Raw genomic sequence first — 13,869 nt, forward strand, 5'->3', positions numbered from 1 at the left:
GATGAATTCTCATGCAATATTGAGAGAGCTGCCCGTTCACCAGCAGAGATTTCTGCTAATCACGGAAATTCCTCTCGAGTGCATTAACTGTATGCTTGTAGCTGCTGTAGCTTTGGGTTCTCGTAAGCGATTCCACCATTTGCCTTATTGAGAAAGTAATAGGCAGTCCAATTCTTTTTTTCTGCAGAAACTGAAGTTGCCAGCAGTGAACTTTTGCATTTTTTTGTGAAAAATTAGCATACGGGGGGGAGCTACCTAACGACACGCAATTCCATTTTAGTTCTCGGATATCCAGATATGTTTTGCTAACATCCATCTCTAGCATTTGGGAGAGAAATCCAATTCTAGTCATCCAAACTTGAGGAGCAAGGAGATCTGCTAGTCACTAGGTGGCACTGTTGATTCATGCTTTAAATCACTTTTTTTCTTAATCTGTTTGTGCAAAACCCAAGCTGTTTTTGAAATGTACATGTGTCAGCACCACCGAACAAAATTCAGGCTCAAAACACATGAACATTTCAGTATGCAAAAAGAATTGAAGTCTTTTTCCTAAAACGTGTAATGTGGTACAGTAACTGATAAGAGAGGTCAGTGCTGATGTGTTCCTTTCCTTCTGGTTTGCTGTTTCATTTCCTTCCTAGCGTGCTGTCTGTTCCCCCTTCCCTGGGGTTGCAGCATTCCAGTGGGCTGGATTTCTGGTTTCCTGGACAGCTTGTGTTGATTCATTAGCTGAAAATCTGCTGAGTAGCTCAGTGCTCTCCTTAGAAGTCTGAACAACTTGAGGGTTCGAAGGCGAGGATGAAGAATTGGGATAGCAGGATGTGGTGGTGTCTCATAGCAGCAACTGCAGTGCTTCTTATTCCCTGCTATCTTGCCTCTTCCCAGAATGAAGAATTTCAGTTAATGCTCTTGCTTTCAGGAAACTGTTGCCCTGAGGGAGGAAAGGACTAGATTAGCCTTTCCTCTATGGGAACACTACAGAGGTTGGAGAGGATGCATTGGCTTTGCTAGCAGTGCCTCTGGCAGGCTCTGTGGTGGTGATGACTGATCCTGGAAGGAGTCCCTCTCTGGTTGGAAGGACTGTGCTTGCACAGCTGAACCTAAAGTGAGGGGAAGTATAGAAAGCGAAAGGTCAAAATGTGCCTGTCTTGAAACCTCGGGGCTCCTAAAGGGTGGAGGGAGGAGGAGCAGATGGTGGTCACGTTTGTGCTCCGTCACCTGGCTCCTTTGTCTTGCTTAGAGGGTTCATGTTCATACTCTGACTTTTCTTCAAATCTTGCAGAGGTTGATTGACATTTGGATCTGATACGGACATACTCTAAAATAAGTGGTGGAAATCAGTTGGAAGCCTTCATGTTGGCTGTGGATGCGTGTTGGGCTCAGTAGATCATCTCTAGACGTACCCAGGTTACTGCCTGTGCATCTCGCCTGCGGTCTGCTGTAGTTCCAGTCCCTTGCACCTTGCAGGGAGCAGAGCATGGCTGGGTGTAACCCCAGCAATGGGCAGAGCTCCGGTGGCTGCCCGTGACCGACCGAACGCACAAAGAGCACGCAGATGAGCCTGCACCGTCTGTCGGGGCCGGTGTGGCTCCAGCTGTGTTTCGTGGAGTTGGGCTCCTAGCGAGGTGACCAGGACTTAAATCTTAACATCCCGAACTGCAGGGTGGAGAAAGAGCTTAATTAGCCAAGGAGAAGCGTTGCCCCAGCTACCCTCTGAACGCATTCCCCGTGGGTATTTGCAGTCTGAGCTGGTGTGGGAGGGAGTCAGCTTTCGCCCAGCGGGCTGCCCCGAGACCTGTTTGAGACCTGTTGGAGCTTCGAGGCTTCGCCCTGCAGCGAGCCGCTTGCAGCGCGTTCCCGGGAAGCCTGCAGGCGCACAGCCAGGCTGCCGGCAGCAGGCAGGTTTGCTGCCCAGCCCGGTCAGCCTCCATCTTGCCCTGTGTGGGGTGAATTTCTCATCCCTGCTGGGGCGTGTTTCTCCTCCCTGTGTTCCGACATCGCGATTCTGGGAGGACTGTGGAAGACACGTGTTGCTCGTTGGCTTCTTAAGCGCTGGGAAGCGAGCGTGCACTTTCTGCACGCTGAGGGAAGCACTGCTTCCCACCAGCAAAGGAAGTCCTTTCTTTCTGCTCTGCCTCCCTCCTCCCAACATCCCATATTGTTCCGGGAAGCCTTTTGTTCCCAGGCTGCTCGCCCAGCTATCCCAGGCGCGGTGTTGCGGCTGGAGGGGGGGGGACAGCCTCCCCTCTTTGCAGTCTCAGCACAAAGCACTGCAGGGCTTTCAGCCAGCCAGGAGATGGGGAGGTGAAAGCTGCTGTTGCCATGGAAATCACGCATGCATGGAGCAGCGCTGTCCCTCCGGGCCAGGAGAGCTCCAAACCCACACCGGGCGGTTCGTCCCCAGGCTGGAACCTGCAGCCACGTCGCAGGGGCTTGCATTCCCAGCGCTTTTCCTTAAAACTCCTTTGCATGCCTTTAGGATTTTCGTCCCTTTGAGTTGTCTGCTTCAGCGCTGGCTGGGCGCAAAGAAGCGGATACGTGTGGCTGCGTGGTGCTAAACTGCATCGCCCTCGGACCGGGCAGCTGCCACCCCTGTTGTCAGGGCTCCTCGGTGCATCTGCTGTTGAGGCTGCGTTTAGGGAATGAGTTTGCCTGCCAGGTATCTGAACTGCTGTGCTGGAAAGAGGGGTTGATGTGCCTGTGTCAGATGGATAAACCCTCCACCGCCTTGCCTCTTTGTCTTTGGGATGGGCTCTGGCCACAGCAATCCTCGCGTGCGCTTCTCATTTGCAGGACTAAGGCATAGGTGTTAGAGGGGACTTGTTCTGAAGCCGCTGGTATTCTGCAGGGTTGATTTCAAGGTGCTTGCTAGGAACAGATGCACCCAGCTGCTTTTGCCCTTCATTTTCTGTTGGAAGCGAGACAGGTTTAAGCTTGTACAGAGCTCTGCCTAGCAAGCGGTGTCTGAACACGGCTTTTCCTAGCAGGGTGCTAACGCTGCATCCACAACCTGTGCTAATGAGCCACGGTGCGTGGTTTGCAATGGCTTTGATGCCGGTGGCCTTTCCTGCTGAAATAAGAAATGGTTGCAGAAGAAACTGCAGATTTCAAGTTGCAGGAGCAGCTAACGGGGCGTGCTGCAGGGCCTGTGATCTCTGTACCCGGTGCGGGACCGGGGCACGCAGCTGTGCCTCGCTCAGAGGGAGATAAGGAGGCAGCCCCAGCCACCTCTGATCCAGTCACCAGTGTTTTATAGGGTGCAAGGGAAATGTTTGTGTAATCAAGTCGCCAGCAGTTGGGGATGTGCTGGGGGTGACACATCCTTCCAAGGATGTCATCCGGCACATACCGCAGCGCGATTACTTGTGTGCTAGAGGCTGGGCTCTTGCTGCCCAGGGCTGCCCTGCCCAGCTCCAAACACGCTGTGGTTTTAGGCTCAGACACTATCACGATTTGTCACTGGGTGCGTGTGCAACATGGAAAAAAAAATCCCTCTGGTTGGAGAAACTGAGCTTGTCCAAAATGTAGGATGTGCATATGGAGAATTACTTAATTCCCCTTGTTTTGCAACATGTTTTCCCAGCTGCTGAAGTCTGCTGTCTCATTCAGCTTCCTGACAGCAGTGCAAACATTCTGAAGGTCCCGTGGTCCCGTCTCATTCTCTGTTCAGACATTCTTATCGCTGTTCTCTGTGTGCTTTTCCTTGAGCCTGGTTATTTGGGTTTCATTGTTACTTATGGCTTAGCCCCACAGCTTTAGCGGAGAGCAGAGCCGGCAGGGGCATTTGCTTATGGCAAACCCCTGTCTTTTCTTTCTGTTGGCAGTAACCTCACAGCCCAGCTCCCATATTTAAGTTCCCATCCTCCTGTGTCTGTGTGAGTGTGGTTTAGCAGAATTTGTTGGGAGAAATGTGGTGTTCCTACTTGTCTTACTGCTGGGGCTTGGGAATGGAGCACTCGTGCCTGCGTATGCTTTTGCCTGGAAGCCTGTCACCCCCTTATCTCGCCCAGCAGAAGGGTCTAAGCTGTATTTTCAGGTCCCTGCCTCCTTCCTTCTCAGCTCTGCACAAAGAAATCTGCAGCTCCGGAGCTCCCAGCTTTCTCCTCCAGCTCGGTGCCTTCGCTGCGCCCTTTTTAAACGAGCGCCGCGCATGGGAACGCACTCCCCTCTCTTACTGCCAAAACCACAACAAATGGCAAGTTTCCGTCTGTCATCTCGGCGCTGAGGCACTCGTGGCTGGGCAGGCGATTCATTTTTCTTCCATAAAAGGCCACTGAAACTCGTCTGCAGCGGCGGGGCTCTGCGCCGCGAGCAGGGCGAGCGGCGATGCTATCACCCGCAGCGCTGCGGCAGGAGCGCCGCTCATTTCCCTGCCTCTTCCCAAAGGGATGGGCAGGAGGGAGGGACCAAGGCCGAAGGTGGGGTCGAGGTGATTGTACGCGGCAGATAACACCCCATTACGCTTTATTGCCAAGTCCTAAAGGAAGACAGATAACAGGAGGGCTGCTCCTGCTGCAGCAAAGCCTTAAAAGTACAGTCCCGAGCAGGAAGAGCGCGCGCGTGCTACCCCACGTGCTCGTCCCCGTGGGGCGTGTGGGGTCAAAGTTGCATGGGGAGTGCTGAGAGTCGGGAGATCTCCTCATCCCAAGCCCTGTGCTGGGTGATTTGCTTACCTTTTAGGGGAGCTGCAGGGGAAACGGGGAAAACCACGTGCCAAGGGCTCTCCTTGCTCCCCGGGTGCACGGTGCACGCCTGCTTGCTGTGCTGGCACCTTGCTCCCTGGCCGAAAGGGACCCCCCAGGAAAAATTCAGCAGGAGTGAATTGTTCCCATCGCCACCCAGGGCAGCTCCCATAGCTTGCTTTTTGGTGTGTGCTTGGCCTGGGCCAGGAGCAGCTACAAAAATTGACTGATGCCGTTGGTGGCTTGCTCCTGAATGCCATAATAATCAACCTGAACTCTCTCCTTGCCTTGTATATACACCTGCCATCCTTCCTTGGGACCCGCAGGAGTGGGCTGTGGGTGTCGGGACAATTCCTCACCTGGAAGGAGGGTAGCAGCAGGCTGGCTTCTTGGCCGTGGTGGGCTGGAGAGGCTCCATCAGTGGGAGCTCAGGTGCTGCTGCGCGAGGTCAAGTCCGTTTATGCAGCGGTACGTGGAAATGCTTCGTTTGATAAATGAGTCTGACGGAGGAGGAGAGGGTGAAGCCCAGCTTGGAAATGGACCTGAGGAAAGAGGTCAGCTTAAATGGGGTATCTGTCTCTGAAAGGAGAAAAAAGAGTTGCTGAAAGCAAGAACTCCAACTAGTCTCTTTAAAAATAGACCGTGTAAGTCAGTGCAATTTCAAGCAACAAAGCTTACTCCTGTCCTTGGTTTCTGCCTTATATAGCAATATCCACTCGGTGAAAAGGCAATTCTTCTCCTGGTCACCGACCAGTGAGAACCTCTCTGCCAGGTCCATGAGAGGTAGCGCTGCCCTCCCTTCGTAGCTCTGTCCCTTGCCAAGGAAAGTTTCAGAGGTAAGAAGCTGGACACTTCTTGCAGGATGGAAACTTCGGCCTCAGCTCTGTGCCCAGCACCCAGCAGTCATCTCGCCCTCTCTCTGAGGGCCCAGCCTGCCAATATTTAGGTGAAAAACGGCTGTGAGAGCTGTGGTGGTCAGTGCAGACAAGATGACAGCGTCCTTGGAGGTCAGTTGGTGGACTCCAAGGGGAGTCAGGTAAGAGCACGCAGGGCAGGTGGTGCCTTGAGGGTGGCACTCACTGGGGCTGTCCCATCGCCTACCCGCTGGGGCTGCCAGCACCCTGAAGGCTGTCGTTGTTCTGGGTAGAGCAGAGGCAAGCTCAGGGCCCTGCTGCAGTCTGAGATTTGCTTCAGACTTTGCCTTTACCTCCTGGGTTTACTTGAAAGAGAAAGGGAGCAGTGGTGTTAGTCCGTTTTGTGCAGGAAACAAGAGAGGGAGTAACTTAACGCCAGGGAGAAAACCTAAACCTCTGCATGGACCAGAGCGCTCAGATTGCTTGGGTTGATTTTTGAACAGTGAAGTAACTCGGCCTCTGCTGCTCGGGCTTGTCCTCACAACAGGCTGTGTCCTCACAATGATGGTGCTGAGCTCCCTGGGACTGCGGTGGGAGCTCAGTCCGGGTACCCTCCACAGGACTAAATATAAAAGCAGGGTGAATTTAAGGTTAAAACTCTGCCAAGCGCTATTTGTATTTGCAGAGCATCTCAGCAGGGTTAACATTTTGCTGCTGCGGTGGAAATGGAGCTTGGAGGGGATGGAAAAAGGCTGCTCCCAAGCCAATTGAAAAACATTGTTCTGACCTTATTCAAGAAGCTACATCTTCCCTCTCTCTTTCCTCCCCCTCACATTCCTCTCATAGTAATCACTGATCTCTAACCTCAGCTTCATCTGCCACAGCTAACCACTTAAAACTAAAAACTAGAAACCCAACAGCAGCAAAAAAAAAGGGCTGCTTCTGCACACACCTCATCGTGTACCGTACTGCTTCCAGCGCAGACTTAGCTTTGGAGGGCGTGAGTCAGCAGCGAAGGTTTCGGATAGCGTCGTGTCAGGGGAGCTGGCGACTGCCTCTTCCTTTGGGCCAGAGCACCGGGATGGCTCAACCTGGGGTATGCAGCGCGGGGAGGTGTTTTGCTTCTCCTTTCTGTTTGCACATAAACAGATTGCAGCAGATGACACAGTCATCAGACTTCCTGGGCTTAACACAAGGCTGCCGCAGACGATGTCCATTTTGGAGGCTGTCAGTTGAGTTTGTTGCCTAATTTGGTCACAGTGTGCTTGGGGCTGGCCTGCTTTCCTTTTTTTTTTTAAAAAAAAAAAAAAAACAACACTCGTCCTTTTCTATCATTGTCGTGGAGGGGAAGCTGTTTGTGTTGGAGAACCTCCTGCTCTTCTCACTTCCTCTCTGCTGAGGAAGCGATACTTGAATGGTGTCTTTCAAAAAGCTACGCAATCCTGAAGGTGACTTTTCCAGTCTTTTCCTTCTTTGCCACCCTTTCATAAGCTTCCAATAACCCTACTGGCCTTTTATCCCTTCTGAGTAGTCGTTTGAGCTGTTAATGCTGGAGGACTTTGGATTAGTTCTCCTACCTGACAGAGGGAGCTCTATGTGCTGAAGTTAAATAATAACTGATAAGTTGATGTATTTGCAATATACGAGGCAAGGGGGAGATGACGATGATGCAAGTCCAGCCTTAGCTAATGGAAGGAGCACGTGTTTAGTTTCATTCACCGCTAACGAGAGGCCTGGCACCATTTAGGACGCTGAAAATGCCGACCACTGGGAGGGAAGAAGCGTGACTGGTCAGCTCTGCCGCATGGCCTTTACAAGTTAGCTGCTGCGTAGTGCAAATCCTCGCGAAAACCACAGGCTGCAGAGCCCTTTGGAAAAGGACCGCTGCTCTGCATCGGACCACGGTCAGCCCAAACAAGCTGCCGGCCTGGCACGCAGGAGGCACGTTGGCCTTCCTTGGGCAATGAGAGCTTTTGTTCAGCAGCAGCTGAGGCATTGACACCAAAGCTGGAATCTCCTTTCTTCTTTTATTTCTCTGCTGTATTTGGGGGCCAGGGGGAGGGCAGCTTCCAGGTGATCCAGTCGAGGATGCAGCCTTGTGCAGTGCTACCAGGAGGCTCGTGTGCCTTACGGATGGTGAAGCTGCTGCTGTTGAGGGAGTTACCACCTCTGCTGGAGAAGATTCCCTGGCCTTGGAAGCACGAGGACATGCTGGGCTGCCTACTGAAATCCAGCCCTCTGTTGTAGGTCCAGAGTACACGTAATAAAAAGCTTCAGCAGAGCCACAGGTTAAGGTACACCATGAGTAGTGCGATAATCAGCCTTACATGTTTGGCAGTAGATGGGCAGGCACGGGCTGGTCTCTGCAGAAGATCCCCTGGAGAGATGAACCTTCAGCATGCGTCAGGTGTGGGTACCATTGACCTCTGAGACATTAGTAATGGAGAAACACGGGCGTAAAGTGGTGAGGCAGCAACTTTACGGGGGAAAGGGAAGGTGAAACAAGTTTTCTTCTAGTTTAGTAAAAAATCTCCTCTGTGTGTCATTTGGCATTTGCATATAATCTGCTAATTAGGCATGACTGACTCACTCACCATTTCCACCTGAAAGGCATGATGTGTTTTGAAGAACACAGTTTATAATCTCAGTAGGCCAGCGTTTCTTCTCTTCCTCCTCCTCCCCCTTCCAGTGCCCCCCAAAATGCATTCCCGTACTGCTTTTAACCTTCAAGCCTCTTTTCTTCTGCTCTCTCTCTGTTACTACTCTTGCATTATTAATGGGGCTCTCGCAATCCAGCCAGAACACTGACATTACTAATTACTACTTGTAGCAGAGGAGCGAGGAGCAAGGTAGAAACTGGGTCAGGAAATGTTGTCGTCATAATACGACAGTATCAGAACTGCGGAGCAGAACTCTTCGTATGAGCAGGGTTGAGATGGAGACGTGGGACCTCCTTGCTCCCTTGCTGCACGCCGATGAGACGACCAGCTTGCACCCGCGAGTGTTAACGGAGCTGTAATTTGCAGGAGCTGAGGAATGGAGTGGGTAAAATGTTGTGTTCCGATTGTGCCTTGAGCATCACAAAATTCACGCGTTGCTGGTAGTATAGTGCGGAGCCCCTTCTCCTGTTGGTATCAAAGGGGAAGGAGGCGTCAGTGGCTGTGTTTGTGTTTGCATTCAGCGAGGGCCTGCGTGTCACACTCGCTGCATTCAGATTGTCCTTGGCAGCGCCAAGGGCATCCTGCAGCAGCAAACGGCTCTCGTGCTCCGTGTAAGAGAATATGGCTGCTGTGAAATCAGAATGAGAACGTTATTTGGGGGATGCAGCAATTAACCCACAAATAGTGGGTGGTTGTAAACATAAAGAATTGCCTGCCTGTCCTGCTCCTGGCTGGTGGAGCTGGGCCGTGTCCCCCCGCTGGGCAGAGCGTCCACGTAGGAACCTGGCATCCCCGGGAGGCATTGCTGCGAGCAGTTGTGCCGTCATGTTAGCTCGCTCCTTGAGCGAGGGGCAAGAGTGAAAAGGGGAGTGCCACTTACTGCAAAATGTGTCGTCTCTTATGGGAAGTGACAGCTTAAAGGAAGTAATCTCTTTAAATTAATGCTTTCCTTGCTCACTTCTTTGAAATGGTTAAAAGAGCTAAATATGTATGTCAGTAATAGAACACAAATACAACATTTTGTGCGTGCTGGCAAAAGAATGAAGTCCCTCTCCCCCAAAAGATCCTTTAAAAAATAATAATCTGAAGTCTAATCTTTCCCAGAACCATTACATTGCCCTTGCAGGATGGGAGGCTCGTATAAGCCTGCTTGCCAAGCCTATACAAGCGAGCCTGTGATGAGAGGCTGAGAGCTTGTCCCTGGGGGAGATGGCGAGCTCGAGGTGGCAAACTCTTGGAGAGGAGGGAAGGGGCTGTGCGTTTCTTCCTTCCCTGCGCTGCTGGTAGCAGCAAAGCTGCTTTTCTTACATCCTGGTAGTATCCAACACACGGCAGCCCGCTGTGGCCACGCGTGTGCAGCAAGTGCGGATGCTGCTGCTTTTGGAAGAATACAGGAAGGCACCAAAGCGACTCGTGCAGTCCCTGCTAGGCTGCTGTGCCTCCAGATCGACCAGCAGCGTGCCCCAGTCTCAGCAAAGCCCAGGGGGCCAGCACGTGAGCAGCACGAGTCCCTCTGAAGTCAGATGGCAGCTCTCCCAAAGCGAGCGAGATGTTGGGGCTGGGCAGACTTGACAATATCCCCTTTCAAAGATTATCCTCCAGACTGTCCTGGTCGGGCACCGCCTTCGGCATCTGCCTTAGTCTTTTGTAAGGATGAACAGTATTAAAAAGAGAGACTGGCTACCCTAATCTGTGCTCTGCAGGCTCAAAAGTCTGTCCTGATGTGGCTGGCCAACTTTAATTTCCTAACTGTCGATTGTACGTGTAGGGCTTTTAATATATTTTATCTGGGCTGTTGATGGAGCTACCTTGAAGCCAGCCCAAAACAGAGCTTTGCTAGTGCAGCTTTGGGTATTTAGGGAGGGCAGACGCTCCCTTTAAGTACAAGCCGATGATGGGCAGTGATTTCGACCACGTTTTTAATAAAGCCATTGTGGAGCTGAAGAGGTCTAAAGTTTACGACCCCAGTATTCTTTTCAAAAGGTAAGTACTGACTTGCCATTAAAATCGAGCGTTGTCAGTAAAGCAAATGCTTTCTCTACCCAAAATTTCATGTGCACGTATTTAATTAAAAGGTGACAGGGTTAATGAAGCTTTGAGTGCATATGGCCTCATTCCCTGAATTTAATTTTCTTTAATTGCTCCAGAGATTGAAATTCCCAGCTATGGTTGTCTCCTAACATGTGAATTAAGGACCTGGAAAGGAACAATCTCACTCGGTGCCAGCCTCTTCCTCATCTGCTGATTTTTACTCTTTCATTGAAAGAGGATTAGATAAAAATGCCTTTCTTAAATCACTGTTCTAGCTTCGTGGTGGATTTGGCTGATCTGAGAGCTGCTGACACCTTGGACGCTGGGAAGGAGGTGAAAAGTGGGGTGTTCTTGCAAATTGTGTCACTTGTCCCTAAGATATTAGAGGAGACTGAGAGCAAGTCACTTTTTTCTCTTCCTACCCTTAATACCCACCATCACGTTCAGCATCACTGGGGTTAAGTTGACTGAATTGCAAAGCCAGAACCCAAATCAAGCCGGTCTTCGTTGGCAGTCTTTAAAAAAAGACATTTTTAAAGCACTGCAGTGTTTTAAAATAAAATTGAGGGAGGAAGGTTGTTTTGGGGTGGATTTCGTGTTTGTTTGCGGGAGCCTTTGGACAGTGGCTTTAGTGCCTAAGACCTCTGTGAGAATCCGGGTCCTTTGTGGTCCTCGCGTGCTAAGTGCAGTGCGAGCTCACGGCCCGAGCCCTGCAGAGCTCGGTAAAAGGACAAAAAGCTGAAACTCAGCAAAGCTACGTACCGGTGACATGATCGGTGCTGGGAAGAGCAGATCATGTTAAAATAAAAACTTAGGACCCGTGCGGAGCGGCCCCGTATGTGGCTGTCTATTTGTGACGGATGATATCGAATGTTCCAAGGCTACTGTACGTTTTTGTGTGGCCTTGTGGGCTTGTTAACAGCTATAGCCCTGGCTACATGGTTTAATAGAAAAGGAAGCTTCCAACAGCAGACGTTGGGGTTAATTTAATGCACATCTAATACTAGACCAGTGGGAGCAACAAGCGTTTTAGGGGTTTGCCACAGCTTTGACTCCTTTCGGAGGTCTGAGCTGCCCGAAATCTTTGGGAAAATGTAGCAGCACCCACTTGATCTGGTGGAGGCTTGTCGTAAGTGGCCGGCACGTGGCGCTGATAAGTGCATGAGGGGGTATTTGAGAGCTGCCAGGCCTTCCCGGTAAGAAGTCGGGGGCTGCTGGTAGGCTGTGGTGGGTAAGTTGGTGGCTGGGGTGCGTTTTGGGGCCGGGAGGGTGGTTTTGGACGAGCTGTGCTTTGTGCTCAGGAAGGTGTCAGGTCTCTCCCTTGCTGTGGGAAGGTGCCCCAGCATCAGAGGCAGGCAGTGGGGACATGAGGGTCGGTTTGGTACCCAGCACCCTGCCATGAAGTGTTTGGGGAGGCAGCACAGAGAGACACCCTCGAAGCGGGAGCTCTAATGTGCCTTAATCAGCCGTGTCCATTGAATTTCTACCTAAACACGTGAATCCGTAAAGCAGCTGGAGTTAAAATACTGAATTCCTTTCTGGTGTGCCTTAATCCTTCCTCACTTCTCCCCCCAGTCAGCCTGTGCATCTTCAGCCGGAGTCAGCACAAATCCTCCTTGCTCAAGCTCGCCCTTCTCCCGGCCTTAAGCAAACCACCTTCTTCGCTGCCGCCTAACTCCTCTCCTCCGCCTCGATGCTTTAAGCGACCCCTGCCCCGCCAAATAACTCGGGGCCAGCTCGGCCAGGAGGGCCGGGGCCTGGCCTGTGCGCGGCCGCTCCTCCCGCCGCGGGCTCGGGGAGCAGAGGTGATGCTTAAGTGGTCTCGGTGCTGCTACCAGTGTAAACAGAGCAGCTGTTTTTCCCCGAGCCAGGGGAGCATTAATGGAATGCGCTGGCCCGGGCTGATGTAAAACATCGCCGCGCGTTTCGGGGATGAGGTCAGCGGCACTGCGAGCTGATGGGAGTTTAATGCCGAGTCTGCCTCTCGAAGCAGAGGGGTCAACCGAGAGAGCTGCGGCTAATGGAAACGCAAGTACACTTGTCATAAATCACTGCCAAAATCCTGAACGGGCAGAGCTGCCGCGGTATCCTGCGGCCAGCGATGTTTCTGTAACCAGCCATTAGCTGTTCGGAGGCTGCCTTCCTCTCCGGGTGCTTTTAGTGTCAGTGCTTGACTTTAAAAGGGCCAAGGAGAGGCTGGGAACGGAAGGCTTAAGGGAAGCGTTACCTCCAAGTGCTGGGAGAGCGCTGCTTCGCCAGCTGCTTCTGTGCCTTTGCGGGGCCCCTTAGTTACTGCTGCCCATCCTGTTGGGAAATGGTAGGAGGGCGGCTGAGAGCTCGTTTTAAACAAGTCGTCCTTCTGGTAAAATGGGATCGGCCGCGTTGCTGCTGCGAGGTTGCTAGGAACTCCCAAGGCACGCAGGAAAGCGTTGAGGGGCCGGAAGCAAAGCACACTTGGCACCGTTCAGGGATCATATGGCTCTTAAAAACAAACAAATCTCGTAAAAAAGTAAAGAGCAGCATTTTTCTAGACAATGAGAAGTCAGTTTGCCTTCCCGACCAACCAGCATATTTCCCGTAAAGCTGGACGCTGTAACCTACCATTTGCCAACAAGATAAGATGGTTGTATTTGTTCAGTGATTTATCCTCTGTGAAGCTAATCTGAAAGAATGCTTTATTGCTCTATTTATTTTTTCAAAAGAGGCTTCTTTGACCTCCTTTTTTTTTTTTTTCTGTTGGAAGCATGCATGCCTTTAAGCCAAATCTCAAAGCCCAGTTGAAATTGGGGTCTGTCTTTGGGGATGCTGCTGAAAACGCAATATCTGGGGGCTGTTAGTGGCGAAGATGCCATTCAGAAACAGAGGTGAGCATCCCTCCCCAAGGCCTTTTCTGTATTGAAAAGCCTCACCGCGATACAGCCTCGTACAAACCAACAAAGCCGGTCGGCAGCTAGAGGTTTTTTTCCTTTCTGGGTCCTCCTTGAAGGGCAGAGGTTAAAACAAAGCAGATGCTCTCACGGCGTCTGTGCTCTCCTGCTAAGAGGCAGTCGCTGTAAGAGGCCCTGCCGTGTGAAATGAGGATGCTGCCTCCTGTTTGCAAGTGGTCGTTGGGGAGGGCGAGGGGGAAGGTCTGCAAGAGACGGTCCCCTGGAGAGAGAGGGGTGTTGGTGGTGTTACTGCGTTACCTTCACCCTGAAGTTTGTGTGTGCAATTATCCACGTACGTAAAGTCTGGAAGCGCCTCGTTAGGGCGCGCTCTCCCCAAACAAGGGAAAGGATTGCAGCGATCGGAGCGGCCTGCTGCGAGAGGGATGGATCTCAGGTAGCTGCAACCCGTGCCAGTTTGTTTGCTGGTAGCTGGCTACTGCTACTATATTTAGGTTCTTCTCGCCTCCCAGGACGAAGGCATTGAACCTTGCTAGATATGGAGATAGGCACAACACCAAGGAGCTCTAAACAACGGCCTGCCAGCGTCCCAGCTCTGCGGTTGTTGTTTTCAGGCTGGGTCCTCGCCGTTCCCGTGTTTGGGGTTGAGCTGTGCTGGCGAGGAGAGGGTAGTTAGATGAGGTTATGTGAACGAGACTTGTTTTTGTAGCTGTTCCGTCTGCCCTCGAAACCTGGTGTGTTTTTCAAGCAAAGCTTC

General features: G+C 51.7%; 1 protein-coding gene across 4 annotated transcripts in view; it reads left to right on the forward strand.

Annotated features, from left to right (window-relative positions):
• Window positions 1-13,869, forward strand: part of RNF216 (ring finger protein 216) — an 80,383-nt gene that overhangs the window by 28,251 nt on the left and 38,263 nt on the right. The gene's annotated exons all lie outside the window — the stretch shown is intronic.

Source organism: Anser anser, assembly GCF_964211835.1.
Source record: "Anser anser genome assembly, chromosome: 15".
Taxonomy (NCBI): Eukaryota; Metazoa; Chordata; class Aves; order Anseriformes; family Anatidae; genus Anser; species Anser anser.